Here is a 15,971-nt window from a genome sequence, read left to right as displayed (position 1 = left end):
CATACACACAATTTTTTTTTTCCATTTCTCTTGTGAATGCATTCTTTGATTGTGGAATACTGGCAATAAACTTGTGAGGTATAAAAGTGAATTAGGACTTAAGAAGTTGCATTTTCTTCATTTAGAGAGTAATTTGTTGACAAGAGTCACAGGTTTTAAAAAGGCTCTGCCTTCCCTTAGTTGCAACATTGTTATAATTTCTTCAGAAAACAGAACTTTTAAAAAGATTTTCTTTTGTTTACTTTCTTTCTTTTTTGGTGGGGGGGATCCTGGGAAATAATCTGGAGCAGATTCTAAGAATGTATTAAGTTTCTGAATTATTAGTCTAGATTTTTAGAAATTACTACATAATTTATAGAAAAACAACAGCCAATTTAGTATTCCTTGTCCTTGCCATCCACAAATTAAAACAAAAAATGCTCTGAATGTTTGTTATTTAAATGTTTCATGCTGAGAGGGAGGAATCAGAAGAATTAAGGCAAGGAAAATTAAAACCTAAGACACTAATAAAAAGTAAAATAGCAACTATGAAACCTATTTAATTCCTGTTTATTTCCTTTGAAAATAAATTGTGACTCACCATTAAATCCATACTAGTGACCTGTGCATTTAATATTTCAGGGAAGACTTCACAGCTGCCTTGCATGAAATACTTCACCTTTGGTTTCAGTTTTTGTGGAGTTTTAGCGTTTTGTGCTTTTAAACCAAACCATGTAGTTTTTGTTTTCTTTCTTCAGTATCTTCGTTCTTTATTAGACTGCCTTTGCTCTGAGGATTACATGCATCATAACCCAGCTGTACTTGTCTACTTTCTCATATCAAATACTAACTTTTCTCACTACCCACATACCCATCTGACTGTCTCCTAAAGTAACCTTACAAATTTTTTAAAATAGGAATTTCCTAATGCCTAATACACGAGCCGCATGAAAGGAAATCATGCCTTATCAAATTAAAAAAGTATATTTACCGGGAAAAGTTAACTAGACTTGGTTTATTACTTGAATTTGGAAAAGTCTTGCCTAGCCGACAACTCTGTGATTCCATCCATTAAAAAAAGAAGAATTTAGGACGTCAACACCACACAAAGCCATTTTCTATTAGAATTGCAAATATTATTTAACTGTATTTGGCATTAAATGGAATTTTCTTACTTACCAATTTTTCCAGTCTCTTAGGTTCTCTGTTGGCAAGATAGGATCAGCAACTGAGTGTAGCATTTGATGTAGAAGGAAATAGATTTTGCTTTCTGCCTGGACTGCTCGTGTTGACCAGTGGGAAGCACTGCATTAGCTCTCAAATCAAAACATTTAAAGTGCTCTCTGAAATATTGACATCTTGCCAAATGCTTGAATGTCAGGTACTACAGATGTCCAGGGTTCTTTGGAGCCCAGTTCTAATATGTGCTTGTATAACTTGGATCTGATTTGGATTTGCTTAGGGTTATAGATTACCAAGGCCTGACTAAATAGTAAATTGTATGAAACCAGCTGTGGAAAGAGACCCAGCAAGTGAGAACTCCAGCCAGCAGGAGGCTACATCTTTCCCATGCTTGTTTATGACCTTTTCCTGTGAAGCTGTTGTAATAATAGCTTCTGTATTTATTGGGAAGTATTTTTAAGTTGTAATTCACATAGCTTCAAACTAACTTTTTGAAAGTTGTTCAAAACCAAAAAATATTTGACAGTAGAACATTTGCACGTTTTCTCCTTTCAGTGCCAGGGAAGGAGGCGGGAAAGCTGTTTAAGTAGGTGTTAACCTGAGGGTCTTGATTGGTGCAGGGCAAGATAACTGTCTAATGTGAAGAGATATTGAAAGGACTATACTATCTCCTCTGGGACTTGGGGGATTTACTCCTCTAGACTTATCCTGTTCTAGGGATGGACTTGATGCATGACAGTGCCTCCTCTACTTCATCTGTTTTCCTGACACATTTCTAGCCTTGAATTGGGGCTTTGGGGTCTCTAATCTTTCTTCGCATTACCCTCTTGACTTAAATCTGGTTTCATAACATTCTGTTTCTGTCCTGGGTTGGCTCCAATGTCAAGATATTTCCTTCTTTAACAAATTATTTCTGTGGCTCTCTGAAATTATGCTCTGGATTAATACAATCATAATACATCTTTAAGGAGGAAAGGCCTGGGTCTCCTTTACTCCATCTACTTGAATTCATCCAGTTTAGGGCCTATAACATCAACATTACCCATTTGACCAGTTTCTTTCCCGCTGTCCTAGAGAGGCATGCTCATGATCAATCATGCCTATTGTCATTGTCAAATAATAGGAAAACCCTCAAAGCTCTCCCTTAAGTGTGAGTCCTCTTTATTAGCAGTCATCCAAGTGATACCTTTATCTTCTTATCCAAACTTGTTGGAAATGATCTGCATTTGCTGTCTATACTTTCCCATTCACTCTGTAATCTAGTCCATCCACTCTGCCCTCTGTCCTCAGCACTTCTCCAGAACTGCCAAAGACCTCCTCACTGCGAATTGCTCAATCCAAGTGGACATTTTGAAAGATTATTTTTTGTCTTAGAGGTAGTTTTTGGGGATTGTGGTGAAATCCACATAACATTGACGAACTTAACTATTTTCAAGTGTTCAGTGATGTTAATTACATTCACATTATTGTGCAGCCATCATCACCATCCATCTCTAGAACTCTTTTCATCTTGCAAAACTAAAATTCTGTACTCATTAAATAATAATTCCCCATTTTCCCTTGCCTCTAGTCCCTGGTACCTACCATTCTTCTCTACAAAATTGACTATTCTAGCTATCTCATAGAAGTGAGATCATACAGCATTTGTCCTTTTGTGACTGGCTTAATTTACCTAGCATAATGTCTTTCAGGTTCATCCATGTTGTAGCATGTGACAGAATTCATTTCTTTTTAAGAATGAATGTTCTGTTGTATGTATATAACACATTTTGTTCACCTGTCCATTGTCCCTTGGGTAGCCTCCACCTTTTGGCTATTGTGGACAATGCTGCTATGAAAGCAGGTGTGCAAATATCTTTTTAAGACCCGGCTTTCAGTTCTTTTGGTTATATGCCCAGAAGCAAAATTGCTGGATCATATGGTAGTCCTATGTTAATTTTCTAAAGGAATTGCTGTACTGTTTTCCATAGAGGCTGAACTATTTTAGGTTCCCACCAACGGTGCACAAGGGTGCCAGTTTCCCCACATCTTTGCTAACACTTGTTTTCCGTTTGTGTGTTGTGTTTGTTCTTTTTCTAGTAGTAGCCATCTTAATGGATATGAGACATTAAGGCAGCTTTTGATGGTGATTCTTTCCTTGGTACTTTGGCCTACGGTTCTTGTACCTTTCTGACACTGTTCCTCCATGATTAAGGGCTTGCCCTTAAATGTTGATGTTTTATGGATTCCATCCTCTGCCCCATGCTTTTGCCTTTCTCTGCCCTTGTCCTGCCCTGTTAGCACTTGTGACATCTCTGCCGGCCTTTCTCACTACCTTGCACCTCTGTACACTGTTGTTCCTTGCATCTTTCTACCCAGATGTTCCTTGGGTTCTTCCTACTCAATATGTCCTTCTCTCTCAATTTGTGATAACACTATCTACCCACCACCCAGGCTGTCAACCATTAAACACTCTGTCTCATCCATTCTCAGCCAGTCAGTCGCCAGAGCCTGGTGATTTTTTTTTTTTAATTCTTAAGTATTTCTTGACTGTTATTCCCACCAAACCTCAGGTCATTTTTTGTTGGTGTTCCCTGCCTTCAGTCTCTCTCCCACCCACAGGGTCTGTCCTCCACTCACCCGTGAGAAGAATCCCTCAAAATACAAGCAGAGCTATGTCCCTTTTGTGGGTCTCTAACACTTACAAGATAAATTCATGGTGTTTAATTCGGTACTGAGTTCTCTGTAATTTGAAACCTCTTCTTCAGCCACTATTTGCCTTGATCTGTATATCACAGCAACACTCACCTGTTTGAACGTTCTGTGAGTATCTGTGGCTCTTGCTCCCTTGCTTGGGCCTAAGATCTTTCCTCTGCCTAGAATAGCTCTCTGGAATAATTCTTCTCTCCTTTCACCTGGCTTACCCTGAATTTGAATTGCATTTTTAAAAATTTCAGCTATTTGTGTACTTCTCGATCTTTTTTATATCCACATGCCACCTGATCTGTGTATATCTGATATTTATGTACATGGAATCACCTTAAAAATTAAATGTTGGCCGGGCACGGTGGCTCAAGCCTGTAATCCTAGCACTTCGGGAGGCTGAGGCGGGTGGATCACGAGGTCAAGAGATCGAGACCATCCTAGTCAACATGGTGAAACCCCGTCTCTACTAAAAGTACAAAAAATTAGCTGGGCATGGTGGTGCGTGCCTGTAGTCCCAGCTACTCGGGAGGCTGAGGCAGGAGAATTGCCTGAACCCAGGAGGCGGAGGTTGTGGTGAGCCGAGATCGCACCATTGCACTCCAGCCTGGGTAACATGAGTGAAACTCCGTCTCAAAAAAAAAAAAAATTAAATGTTTACCCTCATCCTAAGTAAAAATAGCTTTCAAGTAACAGATTTTGTGGTTCTTTTAACATAACTTGAAATAATTACATAGCTGTATAATAAATTTGTCTGAGTTCTGTTTATCCTCAGTGTTTGTCATCCCTGTGGAAACACTACTTTCAGATGCAGTTGGCTCACCCTTTCCTATGGGAGGCTTTTCCTGAACTACCCATTCCCTCCCTCCCTATGGAGAATAAACTCACCTTCCTGTCTGTTACCAAGAAGTATTAGTCGTATCTCAATTCATTTGTTCTTCTATGCATCTCTTTATCCAGTCAATCAACTAATCATATATTAGTAACCTTCTATATTAAATACTGTGTGAGGTACACCCAGGAGTAGTGCTTAACCTATTTATGCCTAGTGTTCCATTATTGGAATGTTAAGCTTTTGGGAGTTATTTATATCCTGCTGCTCAATGTTATTGCCAAGGTCTGATTTTTCACACACAAAATTGCAACCTCCGGCATCAATACTGATTTTTGATTATCTGCCAGTTGTTTCTGCCAATTAGATTGTGAGCTGTTAAGAGCCAGGGCAGTGTCTTCATTTTGTATCTTTCGGCACCTGATATTTTTATTCATTGAGTTAAAGGAATATAAAAGTAAAGATGTGTTGCTTCCTTAATTTTGTCCTTCTTTCAAGTTTTGCTTATAGTTGTGTTTCGTAAATGATACTTCTAAACATTGATAAAGGCCAGAGTAAAAGTAAAAAAGTAAAAGTTAATATGTTCTTTTTTATTTTTGAAGGCTTATGATGTGTAAAAATAGACTGTCTTTTATACATACTCAGTTTACTGTGAAGGAATAGGTTTGTTCATATGTAATCTACTAACTCCTAGAACTTGTCCAGAAAACCTTGAGTAAAATGTGTATATTTTAACCAGAACTGCTATTTGGGGTTGTGCGGATCAAACCTGGTCCCGTTTTATTGATTTAAAACAATGATTGTAGTGTTAGAAGGAGCATGTACTACATTAAAATGACATAGGGAATATGTATATATTTAGGGGAATATTTATTTTAAGGAGACTTACCCCTAAAATAAATACTGCATTTTGTGAGCTAAAGGGAGAACTGATACTGCCTGAAACTAAAGTCCCTGTATTTTGAGGTTAACACTCTTGGGAAATTGTAAGGAAAATGTATTGACAGAATCAACTAGCACGCAGCTAAGGACTTTTGGTGATCTGGGGTCATGACAGGCACTCTGTATAATGAGATAAATGTCAGTTTCTGGGATTTAAGAGCCTTCCAAGCAAAAGAAGCCAAGTTAAATATGGAGAGTATATTCCTATAAATGAGTTAACTTGAGAGGCACATACACTGCAGTCAGGTTGATCATGTCTACAGTTTCACACTGTGCAGGAAACCATTGACTGTCCCAGGGGCCTTCCGCTCTTACCCCTTGCTCCAGTTTTGAGTGGAGCATCAGCAGCAAAAGATATACACTTTAGTATGGCTTAGACCATGTTCATTTCCAAACACACCATCTGTTTTGTCACCTCTGGTCTTTGGTAGGCTGTTTCCTAATCCTCGCCAGGACCCTCTTAAATTCCATTTTTGTGGAGCTTTCCTTTATCTTCTTACTGAGAATGAATGTTTTCTTCTCTCTGAATTCCTATAGTGCTTAATTTCATTCTGCTTAGGCCACCCCTCAGGCCTTGTACTGTATCACAGATGGTGATGGCTGTGTCTTCTGATTTTTTTCTTTTTTTGTCAGGGTGAGGGTTTGGGGAGGTGGGTATTTTGTTGATGTTGCTTCAGTCTCATTCATGGAGTCATTTGGCCTGCCTGGGGAATGGAGTGGGGCAGTTGACTTTTCTGCAGCCTCTGTCATCCATATTGTCAGGCTGTCCAGGATGACTTTTTGAGCTTGGAACATCATCCTTTTGCTGAGAGCAATCTGTGGACACTTGACTCCTAAGACTTAGCTCCACTGAAAAAAGTCTTTTATATCCAAGGTGATTGCATTTAATCAGTGGGGACTCCGTTACTTTTCCTTTTTTCTTCTTCTTGTCCAAGAAACGTATACATTTGATAGATCTTTTTTAAAATTTTTGTTTTTTTGTTAAACTTTTAAGATTTATCAAAGGTATAAGAAACAATTTTTTAAAACTTAGAATGAAAAATATAGCAGTCTATTCCCTTTTCTTATGCCCTAGTAGCTGCCTCTTTCTCCTTTTAGCTATTTTTAGATAGTAGTGCCTGTATTTCCTGTGTAACTGTAGGTTCTTGGCTTTTGAAAGTATCTGTCTACTTCTTTATGTGGAAGATGAGGATTTAGCTAGCTCATCCTGCATGTTTCCCTTTTATAATTATGTACATAATTTTTTGGATAAATCAGCATCTTTCATTCACATAACTAGAGCTATATGAGTTTTACTTGTAGCAGAGGCATTTCATCTAGTGACCAGGAGAAACCTTGCCGTCTTGTTGTGTCTAATAAGGGCAGGCTTCCCCCGGGTTCTGCCTGCCCATTTTCCCATTTATAATTTGTTCTATATAAATGTTATATAAATGTTAGCTATATGTAAACATGCTATATAAATGTTAGCTCTTATTATTTCTATATTATATATTAAACCAAACCTTATTTAAACTAGCTCTTAGGTAGAAGTGTATGTATAAGCTTAAAAGTACTTTTGTGAACAGCTGCATTTAGAGAAATATGTGAAGTTCAAGTGTATGTTTATGTAGATGTTAAAACTTTTACAGCATAGATGCTTCTTAGCACAGCTCAACAGGCAGAGGAGATTTGTGTTGTAAGTGTGCTTGTTATTAATAACTTTGTGTTATATTTCACTGGAGAAACCTTCTAGCTTACCAGTTTTAGGCATTTTGCTTTTGGCAGGTTGCAATTATTGCTGTCTTGTTAATGTCACATACGTGATATATAGACACCTTCCAAAACTGTGTTTTTCGTTCTTGCCTTCCTAGTTGAGATTTATCTGCTACCAAAAGTCTAAATCAGATTCTGATACTTTGCCTTGCTGCTCTTTTTTTGTAGTTTTCCCAGAAACCTTATATTATACTTAACATAAATATAGTATCATAATAAGAAAGGACTTTGCTTGTATTCATTTAAAAATGTAGAGAAGGACTCAAAAGATAGGAACTTTCGAGTCACAAATAGGCAGGCTGAGGATTGGCTTATGGAATTGATGAAACTGTTTGGAGACCAGTTTCATGTAAGAATAAGCAATCTGAGGATTGAACTAATAGACAACAGGGAATGTGAGAGGGATACAGTGACTTCCATTGGTTTGTAAAAAGGCTATTTTGGGATTTATACTAATGGCTACCCTTCATGTGTGACATACAGTGTGACTTAAATATCTACCTCAACTTTTGCCATAATTCAAAAGTTGGAGGGAGTGTGTAGATAATGAGCATACAGTAGAGTAGACAGAAAGTCCATGGCAGTTAAATTGCTCAGCAGAAAAGGCATTTGGCAGGGGTGGACAGTGTGAGGTTGGGGAGGCGGTGGGGTGTAAATACCCACCAGCTGTGGCTCTGCGATGGCTGAGGAAGAGGGTCTGTGCTTTTGTGGGCCTTTGCAGACATCTCTAACTGAGCACACGCCTTTTTTCCTGTAGCTTTCCAGTCCTTCTATAGGGGAGCTCAGAAAGTCCATCAGAACTGGCCCCTGAGATGAAAACTTTGGCCATAGCTAGTGTTTTATCCAAGACAAATGAAGAAAAAAATAGTGAACTTGTTTACTCCATCATGGAGACAAAGTCAGGATTTGATTAATTGTAATTCTTTGTAGTTAATGCTACATATGTGATATATAGAGTTAAATTTGGATATAAAAGCCAGCAGCTCTGCCTCTTATAAACTAGGGACCTTGGGCTAGTTATATAATCTCTCTCAGTCTGTTTCCTCATCTGCAAAAAGAGCCTAGTACTACCTTCCTCATTAAAGTTGTTGGAAGTTTAAATCACATAAGGTGTATTTTCTTACTGTAATGCCCAGCTCTAAGGTTAGTAAATGATAGGGGCTCTTTTTACTATGACAGGCTAATTGTCGCTTTACAGTGTTTTCAAAACTGCATTGTTGAACATGTGGTAGATGGAAATAGAATGCTATGCTTTGTGTTTTTAATGAATGTTAATTGTTATGGAAAGATGCAAGTTTGACTAGGTCTTTGACCCAGCCACTGTGGTTATGGGAAAATTCTTTTAGATATACAGCCATACATAACTCACAGAAAGTATTTCCAAACTATAATACAAGAAGAAATAAGATCTCATATGCAGTAGCCTGGTGAACTCAAACCATTAAGGATGGGGCAGCCATGATGGAGTGCTTCTCAGAGCTTTACATTTTTGCCTCAACATGCCTGAGGTGATAGGATACATTCTCATCTGTGCTTTACTCTGTGGTCTCAGTATGGAAGGGATGAAGACACATCCAGGATCAACCAGAGCTGGTGGTCTTTCCATTGCCCCCATTGCCATTCCCATTCTGTCTCCACAAGGAGTGTGAATAAGCATGGCTCTATCTTTCTTTCCTTCTTCTCAACCGCAGAAATTTCTTAGGGTTTTGCTATTTTTTTCCTAATGTAGGCAAAACATGTGGTCCCAAAGTACCTTCCCATTGGCAGAAATCACAACAGAATGCCGCCATACAGGAAAGACAAAAACTTATTAAAGTGATTATATTATTTAGCAATGTGAAGATGCTAAATAATATTTTTCTTATTTTGAAACATTTAATGTTTAGAAACATTTTAAAAATGTTTCTCTTATTTTAAGACCTAAGAGATGCTAAATAATAGTAAAGGCAGGAAACATTTATTTTTCTTTGGTAGAGAGAACAAAAACTCAAATGAGCAGAGCGTTTTGTTAATATTTTGTTAGTTCAGCTGACTGGTTATTAATCCATTCTGGGTTTTTTTTTTTTTTTTTGGTGGGAAATGGCACAGGGCTTTTTTTTTTCTAATGGGTCATAGGGAAAAATAATGTTTGAATTTGCTAAATAATCTCTTGCCGTTTGCAAAATCAAATATCACTTATCAAGTCCAAATATGAAGTATGTGTGGTTTGCCAGGAGTTAGGATACTTAGCCATGTATTAGAAGCATATAGATTTAAAAACAGCAGAAAAGCAGCACATGATAGAGCTGCTTCTGAGATATAAGAAATGGTATAGTTTTAAAAAGAAATGCCTATAAGAAATTTTAGACATTTTTGATCTGTTTTCTCAGAACCATTTGGAATGATATTGAGGTGACCTTGTCTGGAAAGCAACTTTATGTAGTTTCTTTTGTACCATTTATTCTTCAACTTCAATTTAATTCTTAGTTTACCGTTTGCCAATTGGCATGTTGTAGTTTAAATATTTACAGAACCTTTCCACTGCATATTAATCTCTTAGACAGTTAAAACATTTGTTGACCTGTAGTTCTCTTTTTAAAATTTTTATGCGAGAGGCAGTATGTCTGAATGATTTTATGTATTTATTTATTTTTATTGTACTTTAGGTTCTGTGGTACATGTGCACATCATGCAGGATTGGTGCATAGGTACACACATGGCAATGTGGTTTGCTGCCTCCATCCCCCATCACTTATATCTGGCATTTCTCCCCATGTTATCCCTCCCCGACCTTCCCACCCCCATCCGTCATCATGGATATTGGCCTGAAGTTTTCTTTTTTTGTTGAGTCTCTGCTGGGTTTTGGTATCAGGATGATGTTGGTTTCATAAAATGATTTGGGAAGGATTCCTTCTTTCTGTATTGTTTGGAATAGTTTCAGAAAGAATGGTACCAGCTCCTCTTTGTACATCTGGTAGAATTCAGCTGTGAACCCATCTGGACCTGGACTTTTTTTGGTTGGTAGGCTATTAATTGCTACCTCAACTTCAGCCCTTGTTATTGATCTGTTTCAAGGTTTCAGCTTCTTCCTGGTTTAGGCTTGGGAGTGTGCAAGTGTCCAGGAATTTATTCATTTCTTCCAGGTTTACTGGTTTATGTGCATAGAGTTGTTTGTAGTAATCCCTGATTGTAGTTTGTATTTCTGTGGAATCAATGGTGATATCCCTTTATCATTTTTTATTGCATCTATTTGATTCTTCTCCCCTTTCTTTTTTATTAATCTGGCTAACAGTCTGTCTATTTTGTTGATCTTTTCAAAAAACCAGCTCCTGGATTTGTTGATTTTTTTGAAGGGTTTTTTGTGTCTCCGTCTCCTTCAGTTCTGTTCTGATCTGTTATTTCTTGTCTTCTCCTAGCTTTTGAGTTTTCTTGATCTTGCTCCTCTAGCTCTTTCAATTTTGATGATAGGGTGTTGATTTTAGATCTTTCCTCGCTTCTCATGTGGGCATTTATTGCTATAAATTTCCCTCTAGACACTGCTTTAAATGTGTCCCAGAGATTCTGGTATGTTGTGTCTTCATTCTCGTTGGTTTCAAGAACATCTTTATTTCTGCCTTCATTTCATTGTTTATCCAGTTGACATTCAGGAGCCAGTTCAGTTTCCATGAAGCTGTGTAGTTCTGAGTTAGTTTCTTAATTCTGAGTTCTAATTTGATTGCCCTGTGGTCTGAGAGACTGTTATGATTTCCTTTTGCATTTGGTGAGGAGTGATTCACTTCCAATTACTTGGTCAATTTTAGAGTAGGTGCAATGCGGTGCTGAGAAGAATGTATATTCTGTGGATTTGGGGTGGAGAGTTCTGTAGACGTCTATTACATCTGCTTGGTCCAGATCTGAGTTCAAGTCCTTGGTATCTTTGTTAATTTTCTGTCTCATTGATCTGTCTAATTTTGACAGGGGAGTGTTAAAGTCTCCCACTATTATTGTGTGAGAGTTAAGTCTCTTTGTAGGTTGTTAAGAACTTGATTTATGTACCTGGGTGCTCCTGTATTGGGTGCGTATATATTTAGGATTGTTAGCTCTTCTTGATGCATTGATACTTTTACCATTATGTAATGCCCTTATTTGTCTCTTTTGATCTTTGTTGGTTTAAAGTCCATTTTATCAGAAGCTAGGATTGCAACTCCTGCTTTTTTTTTTGCTCTCCATTTGCTTGATAAATCTTCCTCCATCCCTTTATTTTGAGCCTGTGTGTGTCCTTGCATGTGAGACGGGTGATAGGGTGTTGACTTTTATTGATGGGTGTTGACTTTATACAATTTGCCAGTCTGTGTCTTTGGATTGGGGCATTTAGCCCATTTACATTTAAGGTTAACATTGTTATGTGTGAATTTGATCCTGCCATTTTGTTGCTAGTTGGATGTTTTGCCCGTTAGTTGACACATTTTTTTCACTGTGTCGTTGATCTTTACCATTTGGTACGTTTTTGGAGTGGCTGGTACTGGTTGTTCCTTTACTTGTTTAGTGCTTCTTTCAGGAGCTCTTGTAAGGCAGGCCTGGTGGTGATGAAATCTCAGCATTTGCTTGTCCATAAAGGATTTTCTTTCTCCTTCTCTTAGGAAGCTTAGTTTGGCTGGATATGAAATTCTGGGTTGAAAGGTCTTTTCTTTATGGATGATGAATATTGGCCCCCACTCTCTTCTGGCTTGTAGGGTTTCTGCAGAGAGATCTGCTGTGAGTCTGAAGAACTTCCCTTTGTGGGTAACCCGACCTTTCTCTCCGGCTGCCCTTAGCATTTTTTCCTTCGTTTCAACCCTGGTGAATCTGGTGATTACATGCCTTGGGGTTGCTCTTCTTGAGGAATATCCTTGTGGTGGTCTCTGTATTTCCTGGACTTGAATGGTGGCCTGGCTTGCTAGGTTGGGGAAGTTCTCCTGGATAATATCCTGAAGAGTGTTTTCCAGCTTGGATTCATTCTCTCCATCACATTCAGCTATACCTGTCAAACGCAGATTAGGTCTTTTCACATAATTCCATATTTCTTGGAGGCTTTGTTCATTTGTTTTCACTCTTTTTTCTCTAATCTTGCCTTCTCGTTTTATTTCATCGAGTTGATATTCAATCTCTGATATCCTTTCTCCTGCTTGATCAGTCAGCTATTAAAACTTGTGTATGCTTCACGAAGTTCTCATGCTGTGTTTTTCTGCTCCATCAGATCATTTATATTCCTCTCTAAGTTGTTTATTCTAGTTAGTATCTCATCTAATCTTTTTTCAAGGTTCTTAGTTTCTTTGCATTGGGTTAGCACCTGTTCTTTTAGCTCTGAGAAGTTTGTTATTAACCACCTTCTGAAGCCTATTTCTGTCAATTCATCAGATTCCTTCTCCATCCATCTTTGAAACCTAGTTTGTGAGGAGTTGTGATCCTTTGGAGGAGGAGAGGTGTTCTGGTTTTTGGTGTTTCCATCCTTTTTGCTCTGGTTTCTTCCCATCTTTGCCTTATCTACCTGTGGTCTTCGTAGTTGGTGACTTTCAGATGGGGTCTCTGAGTGGATGTCCTTTTTGTTGATGATGAAGTTATTTCTTTCTGTTTCTTAGTGTTCCTTCTAACAGTCAGGCCCCTCTGCTGCCCAACTGCTGGAGGTCCACTCCATACCCTGCTTGCCTGGGTATCACCCACGGGGGCTGCAGAACAGTAAGGGTTGCTGCCAGTTTCTTCTTCTTTTATCTTCGTCCCAGAAGGGTACCTGCCAGATGTCGGCCTGAGCTCTTCTTTATGAGGTGTCTCTGGGTATATGGGGGTTGGGGAGCTGCTTGAGGAGATGGTCTGTCCCTTATAGCAGCTCAAGTGCTGTGCTAGGAGCGCCGTTGTCCTGTGCAGAACTGTTGGGCAGGTACTTTTAAGTCTGCTGCAGAGGAACCCATAACCACCTCTTTTCGCAGGTGCTCTGTCCTAGGAAGGTCGGCTTTATGTATTAGTTACTGTCGTGCTGCTGCCTTTTTTCAGAGATGCCCTGCCCTGCACTGAGTAGTCTAGTCACAGTCTGCCAGCAGAGGTGTTGCTGAACTGCTGCAGGCTCTGCCCAGCTGCTGTGTGAACTGCCTCAGTAGTGGCAGACTGCCTTGGTAGTGGTGGTCCCCCTTCCCTGCACTGAGCTGGACTGTCTTGGGTCCAGCTGCGCTTGCTGCAAAACTTGAATCCAGAGTATTTCAGATTGCTTGTTTTGTGGGGGTAGTACCCACCAAGCCAGATCGACTGGCTCCCTGTCTCTCTGCCCACTCCCTTTCAGTTGAATGGGCAGCTCTCTTTCCCATGTGTTCCAGGCGCCAGTTGAAATGGCTGCCCAGATTTGTGTGAGTTTCTGTGTGCCAACCCGGTACTGGCTGAAACCGCCATGCTGAAAACTCGTGGTGCCTTTTGGCCCAGGAATCTCCTGGTCTGTGGGCAGTAAAAATTTGTTTGGAAATGCGGTGGGCGCTCACCCTCTGCATTGTTCTTTCTGGGAACTGCACTCTGGAGCTGTTCCTATTTGGCCATCTTGGATCCCTCCTGTCTGAAGGATTCAGAGCATTGTCTCCAGAATAGATTGCCTTAGTTATAGTACTGGCTCAGTTACATATTAGCTGTGTGTCCTGGGGCACACTGTTTAACCTCTCTGTGCTTCAGCAGCCTCATTTTTAGGAGGATCTATACAAAAGCGATTATAATATCTAATTCAGAATACTGTTGTGAGGAATATTGTATGTGCCTGGCACATAGAAAAGTAAGTATTGTCTGTCATCAGTATTATTTTCTATATGGAGAGCTGAAAGAAGCTTCAAGGTTTGCATTGTGTGGGTTTTTATACCATCTTTAAAAGATGATTGCTTGGAGAAAACATGCTTTTGAAATGCAGTTTAAACATGGTATTTATGGAACTGTATCTTATAACAGTTTTCCTTTGGCTTACATTTTAGACCACCTCTTGTTCAAGTGTCATGTGGACCACTTGGCTTAGATGAGATTCACACAAGTTTTTATATTCCAAGTTCCTCCTCCTCTCTCCCTACTACAGCCTTTGAATGGCAATTCATATTTGCTGCTTCCTTCCCTCTCCAGCTTCTTTTAGGCGTTTTGTAAATAGACAGCATAAGAATCAATTTGTTTTGGCCACAAGTTCAATTTTGTGGCATAAAGCTCTGTTTATTTTTGATGTTCATAATTAGTGAGGTACAGACCCAGTGTCTATACCATCCCAATCTGTAGGTCTTTGAATCCCAAACTCTTGGGATTAATTTTCAACCAGAGGCCCAAAGTGGGAGTTTTGATACGGTATGAGGCCACTCTGAGATGGATTAGAAAGATCTTGAAGCTAGATGGGAAGTAGCTCAGGCATAATCAGGTACTCTGGACCCACACAATTGTTGCTTTCTAATACAATTTCACTAGTTCTTCTCACTTTCTTTAATTCTGCTTGTTGGCTTGTTGCTGACAAAGGAATTTTCAGTACATTCTAATGTGGCCAGTGCATATAAACCATGTGAAGAAAACTTTCTGTTATTTTATTGAGAAATAAAATGATTGATTCATGAAATCACAAGATTGATTCATGAAACGCTGTCTCAGGCTGGCCCGAGTTAAATTCCAGGGTACCCTTTGCAATAGGACAATGAGAATTTTCGTATTCTTAGCTGTTTTTTTTTTTTGAATGACGCTAAATCTATAGAGCTGTGGCGCATCCTAAGGAACTTGGGGATTTCCTGTTTCTACCTTTTCACTTTAGAGCTAGCCTCAAAAAATGAATGTTCTTGGGCTTTTTAAGAGTCCAGCCTGACTAACATGGTGAAACCCCGTCTCTACTAAAAAGACAAAAAAAAAATTGGCCAGGTGTGGTGGCGTGAGCCTATAGTCCCAGCTACTTGGGAGGCTGAGGCAGGAGAATCGCTTGAACTCAGGAGGCAGAGGTTGCAGTGAGCTGAGATATTGCCACTGCACTCCATCCTGGACAAGAGAGTGAGACTCTGTCTCATTTAATTAAAAAAAGTCCTTTAGGGTCAGATCTTTGCCTACTCTAAGGTAGGGGAGGCTTTGCAGACAGGAGCTATGGATTAAGGTGTGTATGTGCTGTTAGCTTCTGCAGGCTTTGCCTTTGCCACCTATGAAATGGTGCTGATAATGTGGTGCTGTGTACACATATATAATACATGTGTAATTATTGTCAGCAATAAATAAAATTTAATTTTTAAAAGCATTTGGGAAATGACATAAATATACTGGAATAAGGAGAACCTTTTTTAACAAATGGACTGAGAGGTCCACCTAAGGTGGTGCCTCTGCATGTTTCAACTCATTGTGTTTGATTAGTTATCTTGCTGTAGAATTAGGGCCACACAACTCTCTGAGAACAATGCTTTCTGTGAGGTGCTGTCAGCCTCTGGCTTTCCTTCAGAAACATACACTGCTTTTGAACTATGCTATATTTTTCTTAATGGCTTTACGATTTAGGGAGGAATTTTCTTATCTGAGGTATAGAGCCCCAGGAAATACTTTGAGTGAGATTTTATTCATCTAAGATGTAACCAACACTGATTTGGATAGGGTGGTCTTCTTACTTATTAGTCAAACCGGTATACTTTTGAGAGTG

At 39.1% G+C, this 15,971-nt stretch overlaps 2 protein-coding genes across 12 annotated transcripts in view; one reads left to right on the top strand and one right to left on the bottom strand.

Annotated features, from left to right (window-relative positions):
- The window catches only part of MED12L (mediator complex subunit 12L), a 363,897-nt gene that overhangs the window by 166,309 nt on the left and 181,617 nt on the right, over positions 1–15,971 (top strand). The gene's annotated exons all lie outside the window — the stretch shown is intronic.
- Positions 1–15,971, bottom strand: part of P2RY14 (purinergic receptor P2Y14) — a 63,723-nt gene that overhangs the window by 27,049 nt on the left and 20,703 nt on the right. For 3 of the 5 annotated variants that reach the window (XM_032263198.1, XM_032263182.1, XM_032263204.1), the window contains exon 1: positions 1,159–4,193. The exons of the other annotated variants lie outside the window; for them this stretch is intronic. The gene's annotated coding sequence lies outside the window, so the exon portion shown is untranslated. Of the gene's footprint in view, positions 1–1,158; positions 4,194–15,971 lie in introns of those variants that run through there. 5 annotated transcript variants of the gene reach the window in all.

This window comes from Sapajus apella, unplaced genomic scaffold, assembly GCF_009761245.1.
Source record: "Sapajus apella isolate SASKATOON/1434 unplaced genomic scaffold, GSC_monkey_1.0 scaffold4, whole genome shotgun sequence".
Classification (NCBI taxonomy): Eukaryota; Metazoa; Chordata; class Mammalia; order Primates; family Cebidae; genus Sapajus; species Sapajus apella.
The sequence above is the reverse complement of the archived record's forward strand: the minus strand, read 5'-3'. Positions and strand labels throughout refer to the sequence as shown.